This window comes from Trachypithecus francoisi, unplaced genomic scaffold (genome assembly GCF_009764315.1).
Source record: "Trachypithecus francoisi isolate TF-2019V2 unplaced genomic scaffold, Tfra_2.0 Lachesis_group12, whole genome shotgun sequence".
NCBI lineage: Eukaryota > Metazoa > Chordata > Mammalia > Primates > Cercopithecidae > Trachypithecus > Trachypithecus francoisi.
Window position 1 is genome coordinate 53,670,988 of NW_022681457.1, and position 25,318 is coordinate 53,696,305.

General features: G+C 40.6%; 3 long non-coding RNA genes and 2 pseudogenes across 5 annotated transcripts in view; 3 read left to right on the forward strand and 2 right to left on the reverse strand.

Moving 5' to 3' along the window:
• Positions 1 to 25,318, forward strand: part of LOC117093725 — a 433,995-nt pseudogene that overhangs the window by 267,021 nt on the left and 141,656 nt on the right. The window lies entirely within an intron of this gene.
• LOC117091327 overlaps positions 1 to 25,318 on the reverse strand; it is a 49,254-nt pseudogene that overhangs the window by 3,613 nt on the left and 20,323 nt on the right.
• Positions 374 to 9,070, forward strand: LOC117093755. 2 transcript variants are annotated; one of them, XR_004441218.1, is made up of 3 exons: positions 375 to 555; positions 6,551 to 6,707; positions 8,756 to 9,070. It is a non-coding gene; the product is annotated as an uncharacterized LOC117093755 (long non-coding RNA). The 2 variants fall into 2 exon arrangements; XR_004441217.1 differs by lacking the exon at positions 8,756 to 9,070 and having other exon boundaries at positions 374 to 555; positions 6,551 to 6,724.
• LOC117093764 lies at positions 934 to 7,911 on the reverse strand. Its single transcript, XR_004441227.1, has 3 exons — positions 7,806 to 7,911; positions 4,686 to 4,756; positions 934 to 1,213 (listed from the first exon to the last, which is right to left on the reverse strand). It is a non-coding gene; the product is annotated as an uncharacterized LOC117093764 (long non-coding RNA).
• On the forward strand, positions 2,138 to 3,507 carry LOC117093765. The gene is made up of 2 exons (XR_004441228.1): positions 2,138 to 2,430; positions 3,086 to 3,507. It is a non-coding gene; the product is annotated as an uncharacterized LOC117093765 (long non-coding RNA).

The following is a 25,318-nucleotide window of genomic DNA, read 5'->3' on the forward strand; positions in this document are numbered from 1 at the left end:
TGTAATCCCAGCACTTTGGGAGGCCGAGACGGGCGGATCACGAGGTCAGGAGATCGAGACCATCCTGGCTAACACGGTGAAACCCCGTCTCTACTAAAAATACAAAAAAATAGCCAGGCGAGGTGGCGGCGCCTGTAGTCCCAACTACTCGGGAGGCTGAGGCAGGAGAATGGCATCAACCCGGGAGGCGGAGCTTGCAGTGAGCTGAGTTCCGGCCACTGCACTCCAGCCCGGGTGACAGAGCGAGACTCCGTCTCAAAAAAAAAAAAAAAAAACAGTGGGCTCTGGGAACTGGTCAATGTTTACTGACCTTGGGAGTCAAGGAAAGGTCAGAGGAGCAACACGTGCCCCACGACTTGGTAACATTCCGCAAACGGCTGGATACAATAAAGCAGAGTGTGCCGTTCGGCGTGGCCGCCATGTATGTCTTGTCCTCTGTTGTCTTGTGTGTTCATTCCTTTGTTTAGGAAACATGCGGACCCCAACAACTGGTGCAGTGAGCAGGGTCCATGGCTCCAAGAGAGCAAGGAACCGGAGGGGGAGCACCCCGGGTGTGTAAGTACAGAAGGGGGACCCACAGGATAATTATGGGGAATTCCACCTCTCTGGCCTCAGAATATTTACGGCTGTTTCAAGGACTGTTGCTGTCTGTAGGAGTAGAAGTGAAAGAAAAGACTTTGAAGTGATTGTTTGCCCATGTTGAACAACATTGTTACTGGTTTCAGTATCAGACTAAAGTGCAGCTGAATCGGAGAGAATGGTTACAGGTAGTAAAAGCTCTGCATAGAGCTCACCAGTTAGGGGATACTATGCTTCTAAATTTGTGGACCTTGTGTAACTCTATCACTCAGGCATTAGAGTTACTTGAGACTGATTCAGAGCATTGTGATGTAGCCACAGGAGGAAAGGCATCTGAGGATTTGGGAAAAAATGAATCTGAAATAGAGCCCATTTATGCCAGGATAACAGAGGATGAGGGAGTAGCAAAAGGGGGAGAAGAGGAAGAGCCAACTCTTCCTTCTTCTAAGGGGAATTCTGACATGCAGCGTATTATGGAAATGCTTCAACAGATATTACAGATACATTTTTCTAATTCACCTTTGCGAGCTTTCCCTGTTTCTTTTCCTTCTGCCCTGTTAGAAGGGGATTTTCCAGTGCCTCCAACCCCCCAGCTTCCTTACCTTTGTCTGGCAAAGTTTTCTCAGTGCCTTTCCTGCCATTGGGGGAGGGAGAAAAGGAAAAGATAAGAAAATTTGAGGAGCTGGATTTGTTTCCAATTATTCGTGCTCCTTTTGCTGCTAATGCTCAGTTTCCAAATGGTGGCAATGATGTCCAATTTACCGCCTTACAATTTAAATTTCTGAAAGAAATGAAAGCCACCATTTCTAACTATGGACCTCAATCTCCTTTTGTCCTTGGTCTTCTTGATGCTTTTTCATCAGAAAATCTGATGATTCCTATAGACTGGGAGACTTTGGGGAAGGCTGTTCTTGATCGTTCTCAGTGGTTACAATTGCACAGCTGGTGGATGGACGAGGCGCATGTGCAGGCTACAAAAAATACTACGTGTGATTCCCCAGGACCCACTGAGGAACAACTCACAGACACGGGCCAATATGCTACTCTTAATGCTCAGGTTGGCCCAGATGATGTTGCCCTTACTCAAATCAAGACTTTGTTTTTAAGGGCCTGGAATAAGGTAGGAATAGCAGGAAAATATTCCCTCTCCTTTGTGAAGATTTTACAGGACGCAAATGAACCATATTCAAATTTTGTAGGCCATCTTCAAGATGCTGTCTTGAAAACTGTGGGTGTTGGCCCTGCTTCAAAAATTTTGTTACAAACATTGTCTTTTGAAAATGCTAATGCTAACTGTCAAAAATTGTTGAGACCATTAAAGGCCACTGGGGCCAATTTAGATAAATATATTAGAGCTTGTGCTGGTGTTGGAGGGGCTATTTATAATGCTCAGTTATTTGCTGGAGCCCTATCTAAAGCCTTAAAGAAAATAACAAACAAGGTATTTGCTTTCAATGTGGTAAACCTGGACATTTCAAGAAAGAATGTCATAAAAAATTGAACATTTTTATCCCTCAAGGCAGAAAGCTGCCTTCAGAGGTGTGCAAACGTTGTGGCAAAGGTCAACATTGGACAAATAAATGTCATTCCAAAACTGATAAAAGTGAAAATTTACTGTCTCCTCTCCTGGCAAACAGGAGCCGGGGCCCACAGGCTTGGGGCCCCAACAATTATAATGCAAGCCTACCACAATACCCAGTGAGCAATGGCCTACAACATCAAGGAATAAATTCAAGTCCTCCTTAAGGATACCACCCCTTATCCCAGTTTCCCAGCTTTATGCAGCAACTAAGCAGAGTGCCACTACTGACTTAGCTATTACTCAGCCTTATACCTTGTCTCCTAATGGAGGTGAAAGAGATCAAATGAAGAGACTAAGAGGCAGAAATGAAGTCCACAGGCAAACAGCCCGGGCGGCGCCCTGACAGCCCGGGCGGCGCCCTGAGCCTAGTTAAAGATCGGCCCCGGACCTAACAGATTAGGTTATCTATAGACTCCAGACATTGTAAGGACCAACGCTGTGAAAGTCTCTGTCCTTCTCTGTTCTGTTCTAATTACCGGTGTCTGCCACATATCTTAGTCCTGGGCCCGGTACAAACACATTCCTCTATTTGTCCCAACTTCTTGAGCCCAACACAAACACATCCGCCCCCCCAACACATCTCAGAAACACCACCTAGAGAGCCCCTGATAAGGTCACAACCGTTTGTAGTTTTACTAAATGTGCGGGAACAAATAGAAAACTGTTAATTGTATAACTTAAAATATTAACCAATTACCAGTTGTGATGCTGCAACCAAAAGAATTCCTTTGTACCTCTGTAACCCTACATGTCCTGTATACATCGGACTATAAAAAGTGGGCACATGCATCATTCGGGGCCCTCTTGTATGTTGTAGAACGGAGGGACCAAGTTCGAACTTGCATTAAAGATCCTTGCCACTTGGCTTTGACTCTGGACTCTGGTGGTCTTCTTCGGGGAACAAACGGTCTGGGCATAACAGAGGAGTATATAAATTAGCTACTGGAGTGTGTGGCCCTTTGCCAAAAGGACATGTAGGACTTTTGTTAGGTCAAAGCAGCAGTACTATACAGGGCTTAATGGTAATTCCAAAAATTATTGATCCTGATTTTACTAATGAAATTCTTATTATGGTACAAGTCTCACAATTTATGTGCCTAGAGGCAGGGGAACGTACTGCACAATTACTTTTATTGCCTTTTTTTCCGTTCCTATCTAGAGCGGTATCTCGACAGGGAGGGTTCAGTAGCACAGGAAAAACTGTTTTTTAGGAAACTTTTGTTTCTAATCAAAAGCCCTTATGTTCATTGCACATTAATGGAATAGTTTTTGAAGGGTTAATTGACACGGGGGCAGATGTGTCTATCATTTGTTTAAATCAGTGGCCTATGCAATAAAAAAAAAAACAAGTTTCAGTTACACTCACTGACTTGGGTGCTGCTTCTATGGTTTATCAAAGCATAGAACCTTTAACCTGTGTCGGTCCTAAAGGTCAACAAGGTCAAATGTTTTTATATTGTTCCTATCAATATTAATCTTTGGGGACAAAATCTTTGACAATTTGGTGCTTTTTTAAACATTCCTCATATTTCTTCAGCTGCCAAAAATATGATGTTCAAAATGGGCTACAATCCTTTAAACTCAGTCACTGTTCACCAGCCTCAACCTTTACAATTAAAGTGGAAAACTACTACTCCTGTTTGGGTGGAACAGTGGCCATTATCTAAAGAAAAACTTGGGGCTTTAAAAGAGTTAGTCAAAAAAAGAATTGGCCGAGGGGCATATAGAGCCAAGTACTTCTGCATGGAATTCCCCTTTGTCATGTGAAAAAAAAAAAAGGTAAAAAATGGCATTTATTAACTGATCTTAAAACTATAAATGTTTACATTCAACCTATGAGGAGTTTACAGCCTGGTCTTCCTAATCCCACCCTTATCCCACAAAGTTGAAAATTAATGGTCATAGATCTCAAAGATTGTTTTTTCTCTATTCCATTACAACCTCAAAATTATAAGAAGTTTGCCTTTATTATTCCTAAAAATAATAATGGGCAGCCCACTCAAAAATATCAGTGGAAGGTTCTTCCCCAGGTTATGCTTAATAGCCCTACTTTATGTCAAAAATTCATACGGAGGACTTTAAATCCTGTAAAAAATCAGTTTCCAACTGTGTTAATTTATCATTATATGGATGATATTTTATTGGCTACCCCTAATGTAACCCTCCAAAATCAAGTTTTTAAGGTTTTACAACAATGGTTAATTCATTATAATTTACAAATATCTCCTAAAAAAAAATACAAACTCAGTTCCCCATTCAATATTTGGGGTATCTATTGGCTAAAAAACAAATCCGCCCACAAAAGGTTCAAATTAGGAGGGATCAACTTATGACCCTTAATGACTTTCAAAAATTGTTGGGGGATATTAATTGGCTTCGTCCCATCTTAGGTATTCCTATTTATAAATCACAACATTTGTTTCCTACCTTGGAAGGGGATTCGGATTTAAACAGTTCTTGACAATTATCCCCTACTACAGAAGAGAAATTGTCTTTTGTAAAAAATAAAATTAGTAAAGCTCACCTTGATTATATTATACCCGATCTTCCACTCTCTTTATGTCTTTTTCATACTCCTCATTCACCAACAGCCATCTTACATCAAAATAACAACATTCTAAAGTGGCTATTTTTGGCTAATAAAGCCATTAAAAAATTTACCCTTATATTAATAAATTGGCTAAATTAATTATTAAAGGGTAACATAAAACTCGTCAATTGCTTGGAATTAACCCTGTAAAAATTATTACCCGATTATCTAATCAATACATTAAATCTCTACTAAAAACTCATAAAAGATAACAAGTGACTTGCGCTAAGTATACTGGTTCCTTTTCTCAACACTATCCCAGTCATAGATTATTTGCTTTTCTACAACAATATTCTCTCCTGCCCTATAATCCTATTTCTTATACTCCGGTTAAAGGTCCCACCTTTTTTACTAATACTTCTAACAATAAAAAAGCTAGATACTGGACATCAAATAATTCAAAAATTTCTCACTATCCATTTAAATCTGTACAACAGGGAGAACTTTTTGCCATTCTTATGGTACTACAAGATTGCCCTCAAACCCCTTGTAATATAGTTAGTGATTCCCAATATAGTGTATATGTGACTAAGTATATTTCTCAAACTTCTTTACCATTACTCCCAAAAACCCCTTTACAAAAACTATTTTCCTTATTGTTTTTGACTCTTACTTCCCATACAACCCCCTTTTTATCACTCATATTCGTTCACATTCAGCTTTACCGGGACCTTTCACTTTTGGTAATAGCCAAATTGATTCTTTACTTGTTGGCAATGTCCAACAGGCTCAAAATAAACATCAATTACATCATACTAACAGTTTAGGATTACAACGGCGATTTTCTTTTCTTTTCTTTTCTTTTTTTTGAGATGGAGTCTCGCTCTGTTGCCCAGGCTGGAGTGCAGTGGCCGGATCTCAGCTCACTGCAAGCTCCACCTCCTGGGTTCAGGCCATTCTCCTGCCTCAGCCTCCCGAGTAGCTGGGACTACATTAGCTGGGACTACAGGCTCCTGCCACCTCGCCCGGCTAGTTTTTTGTATTTTTTTTTAGTAGAGACGGGGTTTCACTGTGTTAGCCAGGATGGTCTCGATCTCCTGACCTCGTGATCCGCCCGTCTCGGCCTCCCAAAGTGCTGGGATTACAGGCTTGAGCCAGCGCGCCCAGCCCACAACGGCGATTTTCTGTAACACACCGTCAAGCCCAAACTATTGTCAGAGCCTGTCCATCTTGTGCTCCTATTATTGCACCCTTTTTAAGTCCAGGTATAAATCCCGAGACACTCAACAAAATCATATTTGACAAATAAATATAACTTATATTTCTTCATTTGCTTGTTTAAAATATGTTCATCATATAATTAATAACTTGGTCACATTTCCAATGGGCTACACCATTACCCTCTAAAAAAGCTGATTCTGTTATTACTCATTTACTTACTTACTTTACAGTTATAGGAGTTCCTACTAAATTAAAAACTGACAATACTCCTACTTGTTACTCTCACAAATTTGCTGCCTTCCTCTCTTCATACCACATTCGTCATTCCACTGGTATTCCATTTAACAGTCAAGGTCAATTATTTAAAAAGCTAATAATACTTTAAAATTACAACTTTTAAAACAAACGGGGAAATGGACGAGATTCCCCAAAACATCAAATTCTGAAAGCTCTTTTTACTTTAAATTTTCTTAACTATTTGCGCCAATTACAGCAATCTGCAGCAATAAAACATTTTCAACAACCATTAAAAAAGCCACAAGCTAACAATCTGTGGGTGTACTATCCTTCATTACAAGGCCAATATTTAAAAAGAAAAGTTTTACAATGGGGTTGAGGTTATGCTCTCGTTCGTACAGGTGCCAGAGATGAGTGGTTCCCATCCTGACGGTTGAAGCAGTGCCATGGCGAAGAGGAGCCGGCCAGAGGACTTCCTGGCGGCATTTCAAAAATTAAATCTGAGTACTCAGAAAACCTTCACCTTCGAAACTCGACGAGTGGAACCCCCAACATGGGGTCAGCTAAAAAAGCTTACTCAAGAAGCTGAAGGGGTTGTTCACCAAGCTAGACACCCCAAAACCTCACTGACCTTATTTCTGGCTATGCTAGCTGTAGTAAATTGCCAGATAACAGCTGGAGAATTCACATATTGGGCTTATATTCCCTTTCCACCCTTATATCAAGGTGTGGCCTGGGGAGACAAAGAAGTTTTAGTATTTACTAATGATACTGCTTGGATGCCATCACCTTTTTAAAATCAGGATCCTGAGTTAGACACGGGTATAATAAACAGTTCATATCAATTTGGGGTGAAAGGGTTACCTATATGTCTTGGGAACAGTCCACGTTGTTTACATACTTCTCATGAGGCTTGGGCTGTGCGCTATAATCATAGTCACATTGCTGCCGTTACTATGATTGTTGTTACTCAGAGTTTTAAATATAATCATACTGCTCTGCTTAACGAAACCTTGCCTACTACATTATCCTTATGTCCTATTCCTGACGTGTCCAGAGGTGTTTCCCAATTAGAGTGAACTAAATGTAAAAGAAGTAGACCACGATTATTATTAGAGGTAAAAGGTAGGAATTACAAATACCTTGTCACTGACTGAAGTGTGCATGGAGATTTTCAGACTAAGTTTAGCCACATTAGCCTACAATGACATAGAAATAATCACAGCATTTATGCTGATGGTAACGAAACTATTATTTGGCATGATGGTCGCTTGTCGCCCCCTATGCCACATTTGGCCAACACCTCACAAATACAAAGTCATATATGAAAGTTACTAGCTACTGGCAAACCAATGTCTACTTTTACGGGAAACATGTCTTTAAATACCACTAATCTTTCTAATCCTTTCCATATATCTTTACATCAAAACAGATCTAGATATGTCATTGCTTGTGTTAAAAAAAACCTTACTTGTTGTTAGTGAGAATCTTTAAATGGGATAACAATACAGGAGTGGTTAACTGTATGGGCAATTGTACATTTTTAGGCTGTATAAATACTACTTGGTGGCATAATAATTGGAATGAGACTTACTCCAATATATATATTTTAAGAGCTAGAAAAAAAACCTGGTTACCTGTGAACTTGACACGCACCTGGAGTAAATCTACTGGGGTTACTCAAATTTACAAAGTAATGCAAGATCTTGTCCACCACAGCCGAAGAGTGGTTGGGATCATCGTAACAGCAGTAGTGGGACTTGTGGCCGGCCATTGCTTCCACCGCTGCTGTTGCTGGACTGGCATTACATCAGAGTATCCAAAATGCAGAGTTCGTGCAACAATGGCATGAACAATCTCACTTGTTGTGACAACAACGAGACATTGATGCTCATTTGACTAAATGAGTAGATAACTTAAAACAAGTGGTTTCTTGGATAGGGGATCAGCTAACAGTGTTAAATACTCGAGCCTTGTTAAAATGTGACTGAAATACTACTCAATTTTGTATTACCCCTGTTCCTTTTAACAACACTGTACATAATTGGACAAAGATAAAAAGGCTTTTAATTGGCCATAATAATCTTTCCCTAAAAATACAAAAACTAACACACAATATTTCTAAAACGTTTCATAATCAGTTACCATTGCTGACTGGTGCAGATTTAAAGACTGGTATTGCACAAAACTTGGAATCTTTAAACCCTATGAGTCCTATAAAAACTTTACTGACTTCTGTTTCTAGTAATGTATTGATTGTTGTTTTTGTCTTTGTCATTTTCCTTTTTTTTTTTTTTTTTTTTGAGACGGAGTCTCGCTCTGTAGCCCGGGCTGGAGTGCAGTGGCCGGTTCTCACCTCACTGCAAGCTCTGCCTCCCGGGTTTACGCCATTCTCCTGCCTCAGCCTCCCGAGTAACTGGGACTACAAGCGCCCACCACCTCGCCCGGCTAGTTTTTTTGTATTTTTTTAGTAGAGACGGGGTTTCACCGTGTTAGCCAGGATGGTCTCGATCTCCTGACCTCGTGATCCACCCGTCTCGGCCTCCCAAAGTGCTGGGATTACAGGCTTGAGCCACCGCACCCGGCCGTCTTTGTCATTTTCACAGTCTGCTGGAAATGGTGCCAAAGGGCAAACACCAAATCCCAGTGAGCCCAATATGTGATGATGGTTTTGAAAGAAATTCAAACCTGTAAATAAAGAAGGGGGAGATGTAGAGGACTGCATGCTCCCAAACAAGACGTCCCCAATAAGCCCTGCTCTTGCAGACAAAGCAGGACGGTCCTTCTCTGCAAACAGAAAGGACAAAGGAGCCAGCTGTAAACAGTGGGCTCTGGGAACTGGTCAATGTTTACTGATCTTGGTAGTCAAGGAAAGGTCAGAGAAGCAACACATGCCCCATGACTTGGTAACATTCCACAAACGGCTGTATACAATAAAGCAGAGTGTGCCGTTTGGCACAGCCACCATGTATGTCTTGTCCTGTGTTGTCTTGTGTGTTCATTCCTTTGTTTAGGAAACACACGGACCCCAACATGTTACTTATACACAACACAGCTTTTCCTTCTCTCCAGTATAACATTGTGCCTTTAAAAGTAAATTGGCAGTGGAGCACGATGGCTCACGCCTGTAATCCCGGCACTTTGGGAGGCCAAGGCAGGTGAATCACGAGGTCAAGTGTTCAAGACCAGCCTGGCCAAGATGGTGAAACCCCTTCTCTACTAAAAACAAAAAATTAGCCAGGCATGGTAACCGGTACCTGTAATCCAGCTACTTGGGAGGTGAGGCAGGAGAATTACTTAAACTGTGGAGGTAGAGTTGTTGTTAGCCAAGATCATGCCACTGTACTCTAGCCTATGTAACAGAGTGAGACTCTTGTCTCTCACACACACACACAAATGTAAGTTGCCAACTCCTGGTTTCTTTTTTAAAAAACAAGAAAAATATTGGCGCATACATCTTTATTTCTGGCTTCTAGGGGCTTTTTTAGACACTAGTTAATGTCTCCCATGACATAAAATGCTGAAAGAAATGGTGATATATATTGGAATGACAGTTTGAGTCTGCTGAGTCTAAAGGTTAATATTAAGAAAGCAGAGAAACTGCAGTACGCCAAACAGGAGATGGATGTAGCAAGTGATTACTGATTATTAAGAAGAAATATGAATAAGCCAATTTAGCTAAACAATAAACACAAAATTTTAGATAAGATACATCCTAAAAACAGGTTTGAGAAATTCCCAGAATCTCTAGTCAAGACAATTGATTTCATACTATGCCAGGATAAAGCTATATTGTTAAGATTTTAACAGGTAGCTTTTTGTTAATGTCAAATCTCAATCAAAGATTACAATGTATACAAAATATTAGGCAACATGGCCCATCAAAAAAATTATTAAATAAGTTGAATAATATTCAGGAAGTGAGATCGGAACACAGACAACTACTGAAGATCAGAAAAATGAGGATAACAACAAAAAATGTTAAAATAGCAGAAAACGAAAATTGTGGATGTAAAAAGTAACTGAAAATTTTCTTAAAAGTAAGAAAAAATGAGGTAAACATGAAGAAGCTGAACAAAGTAGGCTACACCCAAACATATATTTATAACAAACATACATATAAGCAAAATTCTAAAAATCACAGATAAGAACACAATATTGGGAGCTGCAAGATAAAAATGATGGTCATTTATAAGCATAGACTCATGAGATAACCAATGAATTTATCAAAAAATTTTTGCAGATCAGAAGGAAACTGATATTGTCAAAATCATAATTTATTTTAAAAAGCTGTCAAGTGGGAATATACCATAAGCAAAATTGTACTACCAAATGAAAAGAAGTCCTTCCAAAATAACCAAATCATGAGAAAGCATATTGGCACTGCATGTGCCCTACGTATCAAGAATGCTGAAAGAAGTTTCTTCCACAGAAAATAACATAATGCAAGAAAACAACACATAATCATATGAAAATACATAATTCTCTGGGAAAGATATACACATACACAAAAATGGAATTTCTTAACATTATCATAATGGTACAGAAAACATTTTTAATTATTCTCTAAACTTTAAAAGTATAGAAATTACAAGCATCCATTAATGAATATACAACATAAAAATATAATCAGTAAAATCAATAACAAAGTTGAAGGCAGATGTAATGATGAGGAATTTTTGTATGCAACTGAAGTTAATTTTTTACCACATTAAAATATATTGTTGGATCTTTTAGAGATTTTAGGTAATCCTCAAAGTTACCACTAGTAAAATATCTGAATATTGGCCAGGCGCAGTGGCTCACGCCCGTAATCCCAGCACTTTGGGAGGCTGAGGTGGGAGGATCACGAAGTCAGGAGATGGAGACCACCCTGGCTAACATGGTGAAACCCCATCTATACTAAAAAACTTTTTAAAAATCAGCTGGGCATGGTGGTGGGTGCCTGTAGGCCCAGCTACTGGGGAGGCTGAGGCAGGAGAATGGTATGAATCTGGGGGGTGGAGCTTGGAGTGAGCCGAGATTGCACCACTGCACTCCAGCCTGGGGGACAGAGCGAGACTCCATCTCAAAAAAAAAAAAAGAAAACAAAAAGAAAATATCCTTATAGATACACAAAAGAAAATAGGAAAAAAACTGAAAGCCTTTCAATATAAATTTGTCAATATAATTTTGATTGATAAAAATCAAAAAAACACCAAAAAGACAGAGAAAGTGAGACACAAAAATACAAGAATAAAATAAAACAAAAAATAACAGTAAGTTTTTATCTTTTTAAAAGATATTTTAAAACTCTTTAAATATATTTATATCTTTCTAATGAAGAGACATTTTCAATAAAAAGGTTTGTTAAAAAATTTTAAAAATCAAGATTCAACTTGCCTTTTTACAAGAGTCAGTTGAGATCTAATGACAAGAAAAGACTGAAAGTTGCAAGACAGAAGTAGAAATTTCATGTAAATATTAGCAAAAGAGGTCAAAATAATATTACATAAGCTACATCTTAAGTCAAAAACTGTCATATTTTGTAAAATCTACCTTAAGTCAAAACTTGAAAAAGACAAAGAAGGACATTAAACAACACATAGATTCATTCATTGGGAACCTATGACAAATTTGTTTAAACGTGTGTGTATTTGTGTGTGTGTATGTCTCAAATTAGGGTTTCTTTTTTTTTTTTTTTTTTTGAGAGAGAGTCTCACTCTGTCGCCCAGGCTGGAGTGCAGTGGCCGGATCTCAGCTCACTGCAAGCTCCGCCTCCCGGGTTTACGCCATTCTCCTGCCTCAGCCTCCCGAGTAGCTGGGACCACAGGCACCCGCCACCTCACCGAACTAGTTTTTTTTTTTTTTTTTTGTATTTTTTAGTAGAGACGGGGTTTCACTGTGTTAGCCAGGATGATCTCGATCTCCTGACCTCGTGATCCACCCGTCTCGGCCTCCCAAAGTGCTGGGATTACAGACTTGAGCCACCGCACCCAGCTAGGGTTTCAAATATAAAAAGCAAATACTAACAAAATTGAATAAACACAGATAGAGCAATATCATTATAGTAGGATATTTCAATACCCCACTTTCTGTAATTATAATAAAACAAGACAGAATATTAGTAAGGGAACAGAGGACTAGAAGGCAGTAAAAAACAATTATTTCTAATTTAGGTATAGAGAACACTCCCCAATAACATCAGGATACACAGCCTTCTCAATAGCTCATACAACATTCCTCTTCATAGATCACCTGTTAGGCCAAAAACAAAGTCTTAGCACATTTTTTGAAACTGAAATTGTATAGATTACTTTCTATGACAGAAATGAATTAGAGTATAAAACAATAATACAAATAATAAATTTACAAATATATAGAAATGATACACCACACTCTTGAGCATGCACTTCTTCAAAAAACTGGGCTGGGTGCGGTGGCTCATGCCTGTAATCCTAGCACTTTGGGAGGCCAAGGCGGGTGGATCACAAGGTCAAGAGATCGAGACCGTCCTGGCTAACACGATGAAACCCCATCTCTACTAAAAATACAAAAATTAGCTGGGCGTAGTGGCACACGCCTGTAGTCCTAGCTACTCGGGAGGCTGAGGCAGGAGAATCGCTTGAACCCGGGAGGTGGAAATTGCAGTGAGCCAAGATCAGCCACTGCACTCCAGCCTAGAGACAGAGCAAGACTCTGTCTCAAAAAACAAAAAAGAAAGTAAAACAGAAAATGAGAAAAATATAACTACTAGAAACACATAAAACAGTAACAATATAACTGGTACTAACAACTTCATTTCTTTAATCAATTATTTTAAATATAAATTAATTAAACTACTTAATAAAATGAAATGTAGTCTTAGGACTTTGGAAGGCCAAGATGGGTTGATCACTTGATCCCAGGAGTTCACCACCAGCTTGGGCAACATGGGAAAACTCTATCTCTACAAAAAAATACAAAAAAGCTAGCTGGGTGTGATGGGAAATATTTGTAAATCCACTACTTGAGAAGCTGAAATGAGAAGATCATCTAAGTTTGGGAGGTTCTGGTAGCAGTGAGGCCTGCAAATCAGTCTCGTTGACCAAATGAGACCCTAGTTGAAATATAAATGAGGCCTGGCACATTGGCTTGTGCCTGTAATCCCAGCACTTTGAGAGGCCAAGGCAGGCAGATCATGAGGTCGAGTTCGAGACCAGCCTGGCCAATAAGGTGAAACCCCCCATCTCGACTGAAAATACAAAAATCAGCCAGGCGTTGTGGCACGTGCCTATAGTCCTAGAGACTCGGGAGGGTGTGGCAGAAGAATCGCGTGAACCCGGGAGGCAGAGGTTGCAGCGAGCTGAGATCATGCCCACGCTCCAGCCTGGGTGACAGAGTGAGACTCCGTCTCAAAAAAAAAAAAACTACACTGAAAAAGCACACAAATATGAAACTACAAAACAATAATAAAAAAAAGTTTACTCTCATAAAACCTGGTATGCAACATTGATGTATCATTAAAAAAAAATTTGTCAGGCTGGGTGCAGTGGCTCACACCTGTAATCTCAGCACTATGGGAGGCCGAGGAGGACGGATCACCTAAGGTCAGGAGTTTAAGACCAGCCTGGCCAATGTGGTGAAATCCCATCTCCTATAAAAATATAAAAATCAGTTGAGTGTGGAGACACATGCCTGTAATTCCAGCTACTTGGGAGGCTGAGGCATAAGAACTGCTTGAATCCAGGAGGTGGAGGTTGCAGTGAGCCAAGATTGCACCACTGCACTCCAGCCTGGGTGACAGGGTGTGATTCCATCTCAAAAAATTAATTTAAAAAATTTGTCGGCCAGGCGTGGTGGCTCAAGCCTGTAATCCCAGCACTTTGGGAGGCCAAGACAGGTGGATCACGAGGTCAGGAGATCGAGACCATCCTGGCTAACACTTGAAACCCCGTCGCTACTAAAAAATACAAAAAACTAGCTGGGCTAGGTGGGGGTGCCTGTAGTCCCAGCTACTCGGGAGGCTGAGACTGGAGAATGGCGTAAACCCAGGAGGCAGAGCTTGCAGTTAGCTGAGATCCAGCCAATGCACTCCAGCCTGGGCGACAGAGCAAGACTCCGTCTCAAAAAAAAAAAAAAAAAAATTTGTCAAGGTAACTGCAATATTTAGCTGTTACTCTGAACTCATTAAATGCAGGTATTTTTAATTATTGGCATGCACTGTGTGGCAATAAAATTTCAGAGAATATGCAGTATAATTATAAATAGAAGATTCCAATGAGAAACTTTTAATAAATAAGCATTTAAAAAGACTAGAGTTACTTTCTATGTTTCAAATATATGTTATTCTTACACAAAATGAAACTGCTGAAATCTAACTTTAGAAGCAAAGAATAGCCTTACATTGGTAAACATAGAATATATATAATATATATATATTGCAGAATAGGGTTAGAACCTCGGATATGTAAAACATATATTAGGAAATAAACTATGTTATTATTTAGATACAGGCTAAAGAAAGTAGATAAAAATCTTATAATTCCTTTTTTTTTCTTTTTCTTTTTTTTTGAAACAGAGTCTCGCTCTGTCGCCCAGGCTGGAGTGCAGTGGCCAGATCTCAGCTCACTGTAAGCTCCGCCTCCTGGGTTCACGCCATTCTCCTGCCTCAGTCTCCCGAGTAGCTGGGACTACAGGCGCCGGCTGCCTCGCCCGGCTAATTTTTTGTATTTTTTTAGTAGAGACGGGGTTTCACCATGTTAGCCAGGATGGTCTCAATCTCCTGACCTCGTGATCCGCCCGTCTTGGCCTCCCAAAGTGCTGGGATTACAGGCTTGAGCCACCGCGCCTGGCATAATTCCTTATTGCCTGCAGTAAACTTAAATGTATAAGTAACTATTTTAGTAAATATAGAGTGTCTACTAATTATCTAATTTACTTCAGGCATACCATGCAAATTCTAGCATATTGTCCTAAATATCTGAGTCTAAAATTAACAGACAAATTTGAAATAGAAAACAGAAAGTAAAAATGTATAGGGAGAGTGACATCAGCAAGATGAAAAGATTAAAAGTCCCCTACATTCATATCCCCTTACAGCAAAAAAATGTCAGCCAACCCTGACAAAAATGCCTTTATGAGAGAACCAGGCATTATGGCTCACACCTGTAATAACAGCACCATGGTACGTTAAGGTTGGAGAACTGCTTCAGGCCAGGATTTTGAGACCAGCCTGGGTTATGTAGCAAGACCGCATCTCCAAAATAAGTACCTGTAAGAGCGATTTGAGATCCATGGAGGGAGTCGTGAAATGCTGTTAAAGCTGAAGATTGAGAAGTGTTCTATTGAGAAGGCAGGCCCTCATTCAGGTGGGAAAGTACAGGGTCCCTGTTCTCGTCTACAGACCTGGATAGGGTTCACCCAACTTGGTCCCACTGAGAATTGTGAACTTACTCTGTAACTATCCAAACTCCTCCCAGCCACAGTCTGGGAGAGATCCTGCCACTCCAGAGACCTGGAGGAAGGCACCCATTGACAGCCACATAGGCAGACCTGCAGACATTGGCCTTTACTCTGGTTTCCGAAGCAGCTCAGTGACTCAGTTTCAGTTACCTGAGCCAAAGTTTATGGTCAGTTCTGCCTATAGAGAATCCACAGTTACCTGAGAAAATGCTCTTTGGTACTCGGTGAAAGCCACACCCATAAAGCCCACTATATGCAGAACCGACAGCAAAAAGCTGCCCTATTGTCTGCCCTACAGAGCAAAGTCCTGAAGGACATTCAGTCTGTCCAAAAATAAAATGGGAATTACAACCACCCAAGTCCTGTAACAAGCCAACTAAAGGTGAACCCTAGTGCAGACCCAGCAGTCTTGTGACCAAGCTACAATCCCTCTTCACTACAAATTCAGAGGGCAGCTCATCACCCTATGGGCCCAACAAAAGAAGATCTTTACCTTCTAAAATCAGTTTATGAAAACTTGAAGAGGTGTTTGCTCCATCAAATTCAGACACCAATACAAAACTACATTGTGCCCATTGTCGATGCTTCTATTTTATTCTAGCACTGGAAATATGTGGCAGAAGAACTAGACAAAGAAATATAATAAGCCATTGAAATTGAAAAATAAGTAAAAAGCTGCCGTTTGTGGTTCACACAATCTTATATTTAAAAAACCATAAACAGTACATTGCAACCTATCTAAACTGACAGATACACTCGGTAAATTAGCAAAATGTAAAATTAGCATAGAAGTATATGTATGGTTTCATCCACTTAAACCATCTGATAAAATAGAGGAAGAAAAAAATCTTATTTACTATAGCATTAACTAATACATTTCTGAGGAAAAAATTAATCAAGGAGGTAAAAAGTCTTTACAATCAGCACTTGGGAGGCCGAGGCAGGCGGATCAGGAGGTCAGGAGATTGAGAATATCCTGGCTAACACGGTGAAATCCCATCTCTATTAAAAATACGAAAAATTAGCCAGGTGTGGTGGCAGACGCCTGTGGTCCCAGCTACTCCGGAGGCTGAGACAGAAGAATGGCGTGAAACCTGGAGGCGGAGCTTGCAGTGAGCCGAGATTGTACCACCGCACTCCAACCTGGGGGACAGAGCAAGACTCCGTCTCTAAATAAAAAAATAAATAAATAAATAAATAACTCTCCTAATTTCAACATCTATTTCCTTTTGAATCTATCTTATTTTTGTGTCTGAGAAACACTTTTGGATTTGAAGATAATTTGAAAACAATAATAACTCTGTATCTCTTTTAGTTATTGTTTATTTCTACTTATGTGTTGTTATGTGTCAAAAAAAAAAGCCCACAAAATTTACAATAAAACATTTCTAGGCCGGGCGGGGTAATCCCATCACTTTCAGAGGCTAAGGCAGGCAGATCACAAGGTGGTTAGATCGAGACCATCCTGGCCACCATGGGGAAACATGTTCTCTACTATAATACAAAAAACTAGCCAGGTATGGTGGCACGCACCTGTAATGCCAGTTACCAAGGAGGCTTAGGCAGGGGAATCACTTAAACGCGGAAGGCTGGGGTTGCAGTCAACCGAGATCGTGCCACTGCACTCCAGCCTGAGAGAGTGAGAAGTATATATTTCTAAATTTTCAGTTTGTTCATATTAATTACATTGACATTATTATGCAACATATCACTAGAATGTTTTTATCTTGCAAAGCTAAATCTCACTACACATGAAACAACTACCAATTCTTCCCATTTCATGGCACTTTTCAAACAGTACATTGTTTTCTGTTTCAAAGAGCATAACTGGTTTTTTTTTTGTTTGTTTGTTTGTTTTTGAGACAGAGTCTCGCTCTGCCCCCAGGCTGGAGTGCAGTGGCCGGATCTCAGCTCACTGCAAGCTCTGCCTCCCGGGTTCACGCCATTCTCCTGCCTCAGCCTCCGGAGTAGCTGGGACTACAGGCGCCCGCCACCTCGCCCGGCTAATTTTTTTGTATTTTTAGTAGAGACGGGGTTTCACCGTGTTAGCCAGGATGGTTTCGATCTCCTGACCTCGTGATTCGCCCGTCTCGGCCTCCCAAAGTGCTGGGATTACAGGTTTGAGCTTTTTTTTTTTTTTTTTGAGACGGAGTCTTGCTCTGCCACCCAGGCTGGAGTGCATTGGCCGGATCTCAGCTCACTGCAAGCTCCGCCTCCCGGGTTTACGCCATTCTCCTGCCTCAGCCTCCCGAGTAGCTGGGACTACAGGCACCCGCCTCGTCGCCTGGCTAGTTTTTTGTATTTTTAAGTAGAGACAGGGTTTCACCGTATTAGCCAGGATGGTCTCGATCTCCTGACCTCGTGATCCACCCGTCTGGGCCTCCCAAGGTGCTGGGATTACAGGCTTGAGCCACCGCGCCCGGCCCAAAACCACATCTTTTCAATGGCTTGGCATAATTGCCATGCGTTTGGAAATGGCCAGATGACTAAGAAACAAAGACAAGATTTTGGCTTTGCTCTATCATTGTTTTTGACCTCTTCAAATCTGAAATCCTGGCTAAAGTATTCAAAGGGAGTATTTTATAGGTGAATTCCTAGGGTTTCAAAGGCAATGAGCGAAGAATTTTGATACGCAGGAAAATTCACACTTTATATACACATTGCTCTTCTCTCATTTGCTTTAACACTGAAAAAGTGAGGATTATAAATGTAGACTCAACTTAGAGTAAATTAACAAAAGATTTATTTTTCAAAAAACCGAATGTATAAAATAATAGGTAACAGATGCCATTAGCTGCTAAAAAATAGTATGACTAAATTCAGTAAGTATCTAGCCAGGCAAATAACAGTCTAATTAAATCCTAATAGGTGCATGTGGAAAGCATTGCTGTGCAGTGTTTTCTCAGTATTTTCTTCTGCCTTTTTATAGAGACACCAATTTCCCCTGAGTGACTCAGGGTGCATGCTGGGAACTGAGAATGTTGTGTTCAGAGTGATTACTGAAAACATGGTTAATACACTTCTTCCATACTATAATAAAATGTTATAAATCTAACTCTGCCTCAGAAAAGCTTTTAGTAAAAAATTATCTATAGTTTACTCAATTTGGGTTCATGGAAAATTTCAATATTCCAGATAATTCAGATACTGAAATGTCAAGGAAATAACATAAAACATATTTGAATAAGATATAGTCATCTTAGCTAAGAATTCTACATTACCAGTAAATTTAGAAAAAAATAGAAAAATGGTACTTTAAGCCAAATAACTGTTTGACATGTGAGCTGCACCCAAACATGCTACTTCATGATCATTGTAAAAGTAGCAATAGCAGCACGTGCTTTCCTGGGACCTGCTGTCCTGTTTTCCCTTGACATAAAGTGAAGAAGGCATTGAAATGGCAAAGGAGGGTGATATAAATTGAATACTTATATGAAATAAAAATTTAAATATAAAATAGCATTTGATGTTATACAAGCATAGCTGAGACTGTGTGAGGTTATATTTTTACTTATATTGACAAAGTAACCATTAGCAATATTCTTATTTAGAATAATATTCCTTTTATGCTGTATATTTGCTAGCTTTTGATCAAATATTATGGGAGTTCAATAGAAATTAACAAAATGAATCTATTTTACCACCGTTATTGATGCACATGCTCATCTTCCTAAAAATCCATTAGAGTTTTATAAAATATTTCTACTTTTTTTCAGTTTATTGCCGAGAAGTGGTTTTCCTGCCAGAAAACTGCTATTCTCAGCTGTAACCACATTGACTAATAGTGAGTAGAAGTGAAGTGGATAAAAGGCAAATGTGTCTTCTCTGTAACTTTTTTCATCCATTGGCTGAAAAACAGGAGGATGCAGAAGATGAAAGAAAATATAATCCCTGAAAGATCATGAAGAAACTCTCTTAACTAGACAAAAAACCCCATGGGGGATTTTTCTTTTTTTTTTTTTTTTTCATTATTGTACTCTCTACTTCTATGAGTTTAAATTTTTTTACACTTTACATAGAAATAAACCTAGGCTTACATAGAAAGAAACCTAGGCTTTTGGTCGGGTGTGGTGACTCATGCCTGTAATCCCAGCACTTTGAAAGGCTGAGGTGGGTGGATCACCTGAGGTCAGGAGCTGGAGATAAGCCTGACCAATGTGGAGAAAATTCAATGTGGAGAAAATACTAAAAATACAAAATTAGCCGGGCATGGTGGTGCATGCCTGTAATCCCAGCTACTTGGGAGGCTGAGGCAGGGGAATCACTTAAACCCAGGAAGCTGGGGCAGGACAATCACTTGAACCTGGAAGGCAGAGGTTGCAGTAAGCCGAGATCACACCACTGCACTCCAGCGAGGGCAATAGAATGAGACTGTCTCAAACAAACAAACAAACAAACAAAAAAAAAACAGGTAAAAGAGAAAAAAAATGGAATACTGACAATAGCTAAGGCATGGAATCAACCTAAGTGTCCATCAATAGGTGAATGGAGAAAAAAATGTGGCATACGTACACAATGAAATGCTATTCCACCCTTAAAAATATGAAAGTCTTGTTGTTTGCAACAACATTCATGAACCTGAACGATGTTATGCTAAGTAAAGTAACACAGTACAGAAAAAACAAAAAACTTATTTATTTGTTTATTTTTTGAGATAGAGTTTCACTCTTGTCGCGCTGGCTTGCAGTGCAGCGGTACCATCTCAGCTCACTGTATCCTACACCTCCCAAGTTCAAGCGATTCTCCTGCCTCAGCCTCCCCAGTACATCAGATTACAGGCACGCACCACCTTGCCCAGCTATTTTTTATATTTTTAGTAGAGATGGGGTTTCACCATGTTGGCCAGATTGGTCTCAAACTCCTGATCACAAGTGATTCACCCACCTTGGCCTCTCAAAGTGATAGGATTACAGGCGTGAGCTACCACGCCTGGCCAAAAGCCTAGGTTTCTTGTTAGAAGAGAGACTGCGATAGTAAAAGCAAATATAATGGTACATATTACCCTGCTGCATTTCAAACAGGTGATAGTGCCACTGCACTGAAGCACCAAAGGTGGTTCTTATCAATCAGGCCACAGCTCCTTATGATAAACGTTAGGCCCACTGGCATGTCTGCAGGGTTCTAGCTGGATGGACAGAACCCGATGGGCTGTTGTGAGTAGACTCTGAATTTAAAACACCCTGGTGCCCAGTAATGAGAACATTTTCACATTTAGCACAACGTGATTTGGTGTGTGGCTTGGATTAGATAAATCTTCACTGAGTTAATGGCTGATTGGATTTATCTGGCCTGAATGGAAAATAAAAATCACCTCTGGCGACTCGTCAGTTTTTTTTTTTAATACATATAGATATAAGTGTCTAAATAAACATATACATGGAAAATGGGTAACATAGGTATGTCAACATAGTTTCCATTATTGCATATGTCCTGTAGAGAAGCCTCAGAATAAATAGGTCAGAGGTCGTTTTCCTTCCCTGGGCTTCTGCAGCCCAGATGAGTTTAATGATCAGCTTAGATGGATATAAGTCAATTAGCTAAATTGGGAAAGTGAAGGCATCCAGGCAGGACCAAATGGCAAATGTGAATCACATAGGCAAACGGCGAGAAAGGAAGCAGGGCCCTGAAACGCTAAGCTGAAACTAGAGTCTTACATGGCTTTACCAAAAACTTACTTCCCAGGCCATGCACCTAAACATGAAGCTTTGTTGATGTTTGAACATAACATTGTATGGCTGTGTTCCATTCTGAGATGGTATGGATCCATACAGGTGAGAATAACTTTATATCTGCATCCTCAGTGCAGGCTGGGAAATTTAAAATGTTTGTTGATGAATATCTTTTGTATATATAAATAGCTACATAGGCAAACTCATATAATTCTTTATGTATGTGTTTTTATTATTTTATTTTACTTTGAGACGGAGTCTTGCTCTGTCACCCAGGCTGGAGTGCAGTGGCGCTATCTCGGCTCACTACAAGCTCCGCCTCCCGGGTTCATGCCGTTCTCCTGCCTCAGCCTCCCGAGTAGCTGGGACTACAGGCTCCCACCACAACGCTCAGCTAATTTTTTAGTATTTTTAGTAGAGACGGGTTTTCACTGTGTTAGCCAGGATGGTCTCTATCTCCTGACCTCGTGATCCACCTGCCTCGGCCTCCCAAGTGCTGAGATTACAGGTGTGAACCACTGTGCCCGTCAGTGTGTGTGTTTGTCTATCTACCCATTATATCTACATACAGATCAAGCTATCATTTTTTTTCCAAATGCATACAGAATAAAGATATAGGACTTCAAAGGATAAATATGTATTTTTGTACTAATAGAAATGTAAAGAAAAACTTCAATAAATGCAAAATCTTATTTGTCCTTTAAATTTTATCCATAAGAGTATACAAATGGAGGTATCCTCGGACCTGCATCTTGCTGCATTTAATATTTTCTTTTTTTTTTTCTTTTTGAGATGGAGTCTTGCTCTGTCACCCAGGCTGGAGTGCTGTGGCCGGATCTCAGCTCACTGCAAGCTCCGCCTCCGGGTTCATGCCATTCTCCTGCCTCAGCCTCCCGAGTAGCTGGGACTACAGGCTCCCACCACAACGCTCAGCTAATTTTTTAGTATTTTTAGTAGAGACGGGGTTTCACTGTGTTAGCCAGGATGGTCTCTATCTCCTGACCTCGTGATCCACCTGCCTCGGCCTCCCAAAGTGCTGAGATTACAGGTGTGAACCACTGTGCCCGGTCAGTGTGTGTGTTTGTCTATCTACCCATTTATATCTACATACAGATCAAGCTATCATTTTTTTTCCAAATGCATACAGAATAAAGATATAGGACTTCAAAGGATAAATATGTATTTTTGTACTAATAGAAATGTAAAGAAAAACTTCAATAAATGCAAAATCTTATTTGTCCTTTAAATTTTATCCATAAGAGTATACAAATGAATGGAGGTATCCTCTGACCTGCATCTTGCTGCATTTAATATTTTCTTATTTTTTTCTTTTTTTTTTTTTTGAGATGGAGTCTTGCTCTGTCACCCAGGCTGGAGTGCTGTGGCCGGATCTCAGCTCACTGCAAGCTCCACCTCCCGGGTTCACGCTATTCTCCTGCCTCAGCCTCCGGAGTAGCTGGGACTACAGGCGCCCGCCACCTCGCCCGGGTAGTTTTGTTTTTTTTTTTTTTTGTATTTTTAGTAGAGACGGGGTTTCACCGTGTTAGCCAGGATGGTCTCGATCTCCTGAGCTCGTGATCCGCCCGTCTCGGCCTCCCAAAGTACTGGGATTACAGGCTTGAGCCACCGCGCCCGGCCTGCATTTAATATTTTCAAAGAAAGAATTGGTTTTTGTTGCTCACATCTGTTAGCAAAAATGCACTAAGGCCATGAGAGTCATTTATCGCCAAGTCAAAAATGGCCTTTCTTATTCTGGTGAATGTGAAAACATAGATAAACTGGCCTCAGCTTGAAGGCCTTAACACAAATTTGCAAATGAGAAATAATTCTTTTTAAAGCTTCCCTCAATTTTAGAGCTCTTATTTTCAAATACATGACACAGAAATAGAATTTCTTTCTTTCTTTCTTTCTTTTTTTTTTTTTTTGAGACAGAGTTTCACTCTTGTTGCCCCGGCTGGAGTGCAACAGCGTTATCTTGGCTCACTGCAAACTCTGCCTCCTGGGTTCAAGGGATTCTCCTGCCTCAGCCTTCTGAGTAGCTGGGATTACAGGCACATGCCACCACACCCAGCTTATTTTGCTGTTTAGCTTATTTTGGTGTTTCTCCATGTTGGTCAGGCTGGTCTGGAATTCCTGACGTCAGGTGATTCGCCCACCTTGGCCTCCAAAAGTGCTAGGATTACAGGCATGAGCCACCGCACCTGGCAGAAATAGAATCTTATTGTTTTGTTTGCTCAAGTAGTGACATTTTGGGTAAGAAAATTAAACACCAGGTATCTGACTTGAAGATAAACTGCTATACTGAAAGCAAATTTCAAGGTGTTTTCAGATGCTTTTTTCTCTAGATTTAGATAAAGATACAAGATATGTAGATATACATATACAGACAGGTGCGGTGGCTCATGCCTGTAATTCCAGCACTTTGGGAGGCCAAGCCAGGTCTATCACTTGAAGCCAGGAGTTCAAGACCAGCCACACCAACATGACAAAACCCTGTCTCTACTAAAAATACAAACATTAGCTGAGTATGATGGTGCACATCTGCAATCCCTGCTACTAGGAAGGCTGAGGCATGTGAATTGCTTGAACCTAAAAGGTGGAGGTTGCCGTGAACCATGATCATACCGCTGCACTCTGGCCTGGGTGACAGAGTGAGACTGTCTCAAAAAAAAAAAAAAAAAAAAACACAAAAAAAACTATACAAAGACACAAGAGCGAGACAGAGTCTCACTTGGTTGTCCAAGCTGGAGTGCAATGGTGAGATCTCAGCTCACTGCAACCTCCACGTCCTGGGTTCAAGCAGTTCTCATGCCTCAGCCTATCCAGTAGCTGGGATTACAGGCACCCGCCATCATGCCCAGCTAATTTTTGTATTTTTGTAGAGATGGAGTTTCACCATGTTGGCCAAGCTGGTCTTGAACTCCTGACCTCAGGCGATCTGCCCACCTCGGCCTCCCAAAGTGCTAGGATTACAGGCATGAGCCACCACACCCAGGCTAAAGTAGACTCTTTATGGTAATGGGAAGAAAGTCTAGGTCTCTCTTTAGAAGATAGACTGTGATACTGAAAGCAAATATAATGGTACATGGTGTCTGGCCACATTTCTTTTCTTTTTTCTTTTTTTGAAATGCACTCTGTCTCCAGGCTGGTGTGCAGTGGTGCAATATTGGCTCACTGCAACTTCTGCCTGCCAGGTTCAAGCAATTCTCTGCCTCAGCCTCTCGAGTAGCTGGGATTACAGGTGCCTACCACCACACCTGGCTAATTTTTGTATTTTTAGTAGAGATGGGGTTTCACTCTTGGAAAGGCTGGTCTTGAATGCCTGACCTTGTGATCCACCTGCCTCGGCCTCCCAAACTGCTGGGATTATAGGCGTGAGCCACCGCACATAGCCAAACTGGCCATTTAATCCTAACTAGAATGTGATTAGCTGAGATCTACTGAGCTTAGAATTGCCTCTCAAATTTAACGTGCAGAGAACTAATTTGGTATTTCAAGTCTCAGTCTAATTTGATTCTACAGGGTTGTTTTTGTGTGTGTTTTTTTTTAGATGACGTCTTACTCTGTCACCCTGGAGTGCAGTGGCTCAATATCACTACAACTTCTGTCTCCCGGTTTCAAGTGATTCTCCTGCCTCAGCATCCCGAGTAGCTGGGATTACAGGCATCCACTTCCACACCCGGATGGCTAATTTTTGTATTTTTAGTAGAGATGGGGTTTCACGATATTGGCCAGGCTGGTCTTGAACTCCTGACCTCAGGTAATTTGTCCACCTCGGCTTCCCAAAGTGCTGGGATCACAGGCATGAACCACCATGCCCTGCCGATTCTGCAGGTTTGAAAGGGGTCCATGGATTGGCTTCATTCACAGCTAATGCTGACCCTACTTGCCCTAGATCACTTATAACAGCACTCAACTGGACAAAGCGCCACAGCACACAGTTCCTTAAACCCATACTCTTCTCACAACACAAATGCTTTCGGTCCAAAATAAAAACCACCAATCACCATCCTAAAACATGGCATTCTCTGCTGGTTCTTTAAACTTTACAGAGGCTGGAGAAGGCAGCTCATGTCT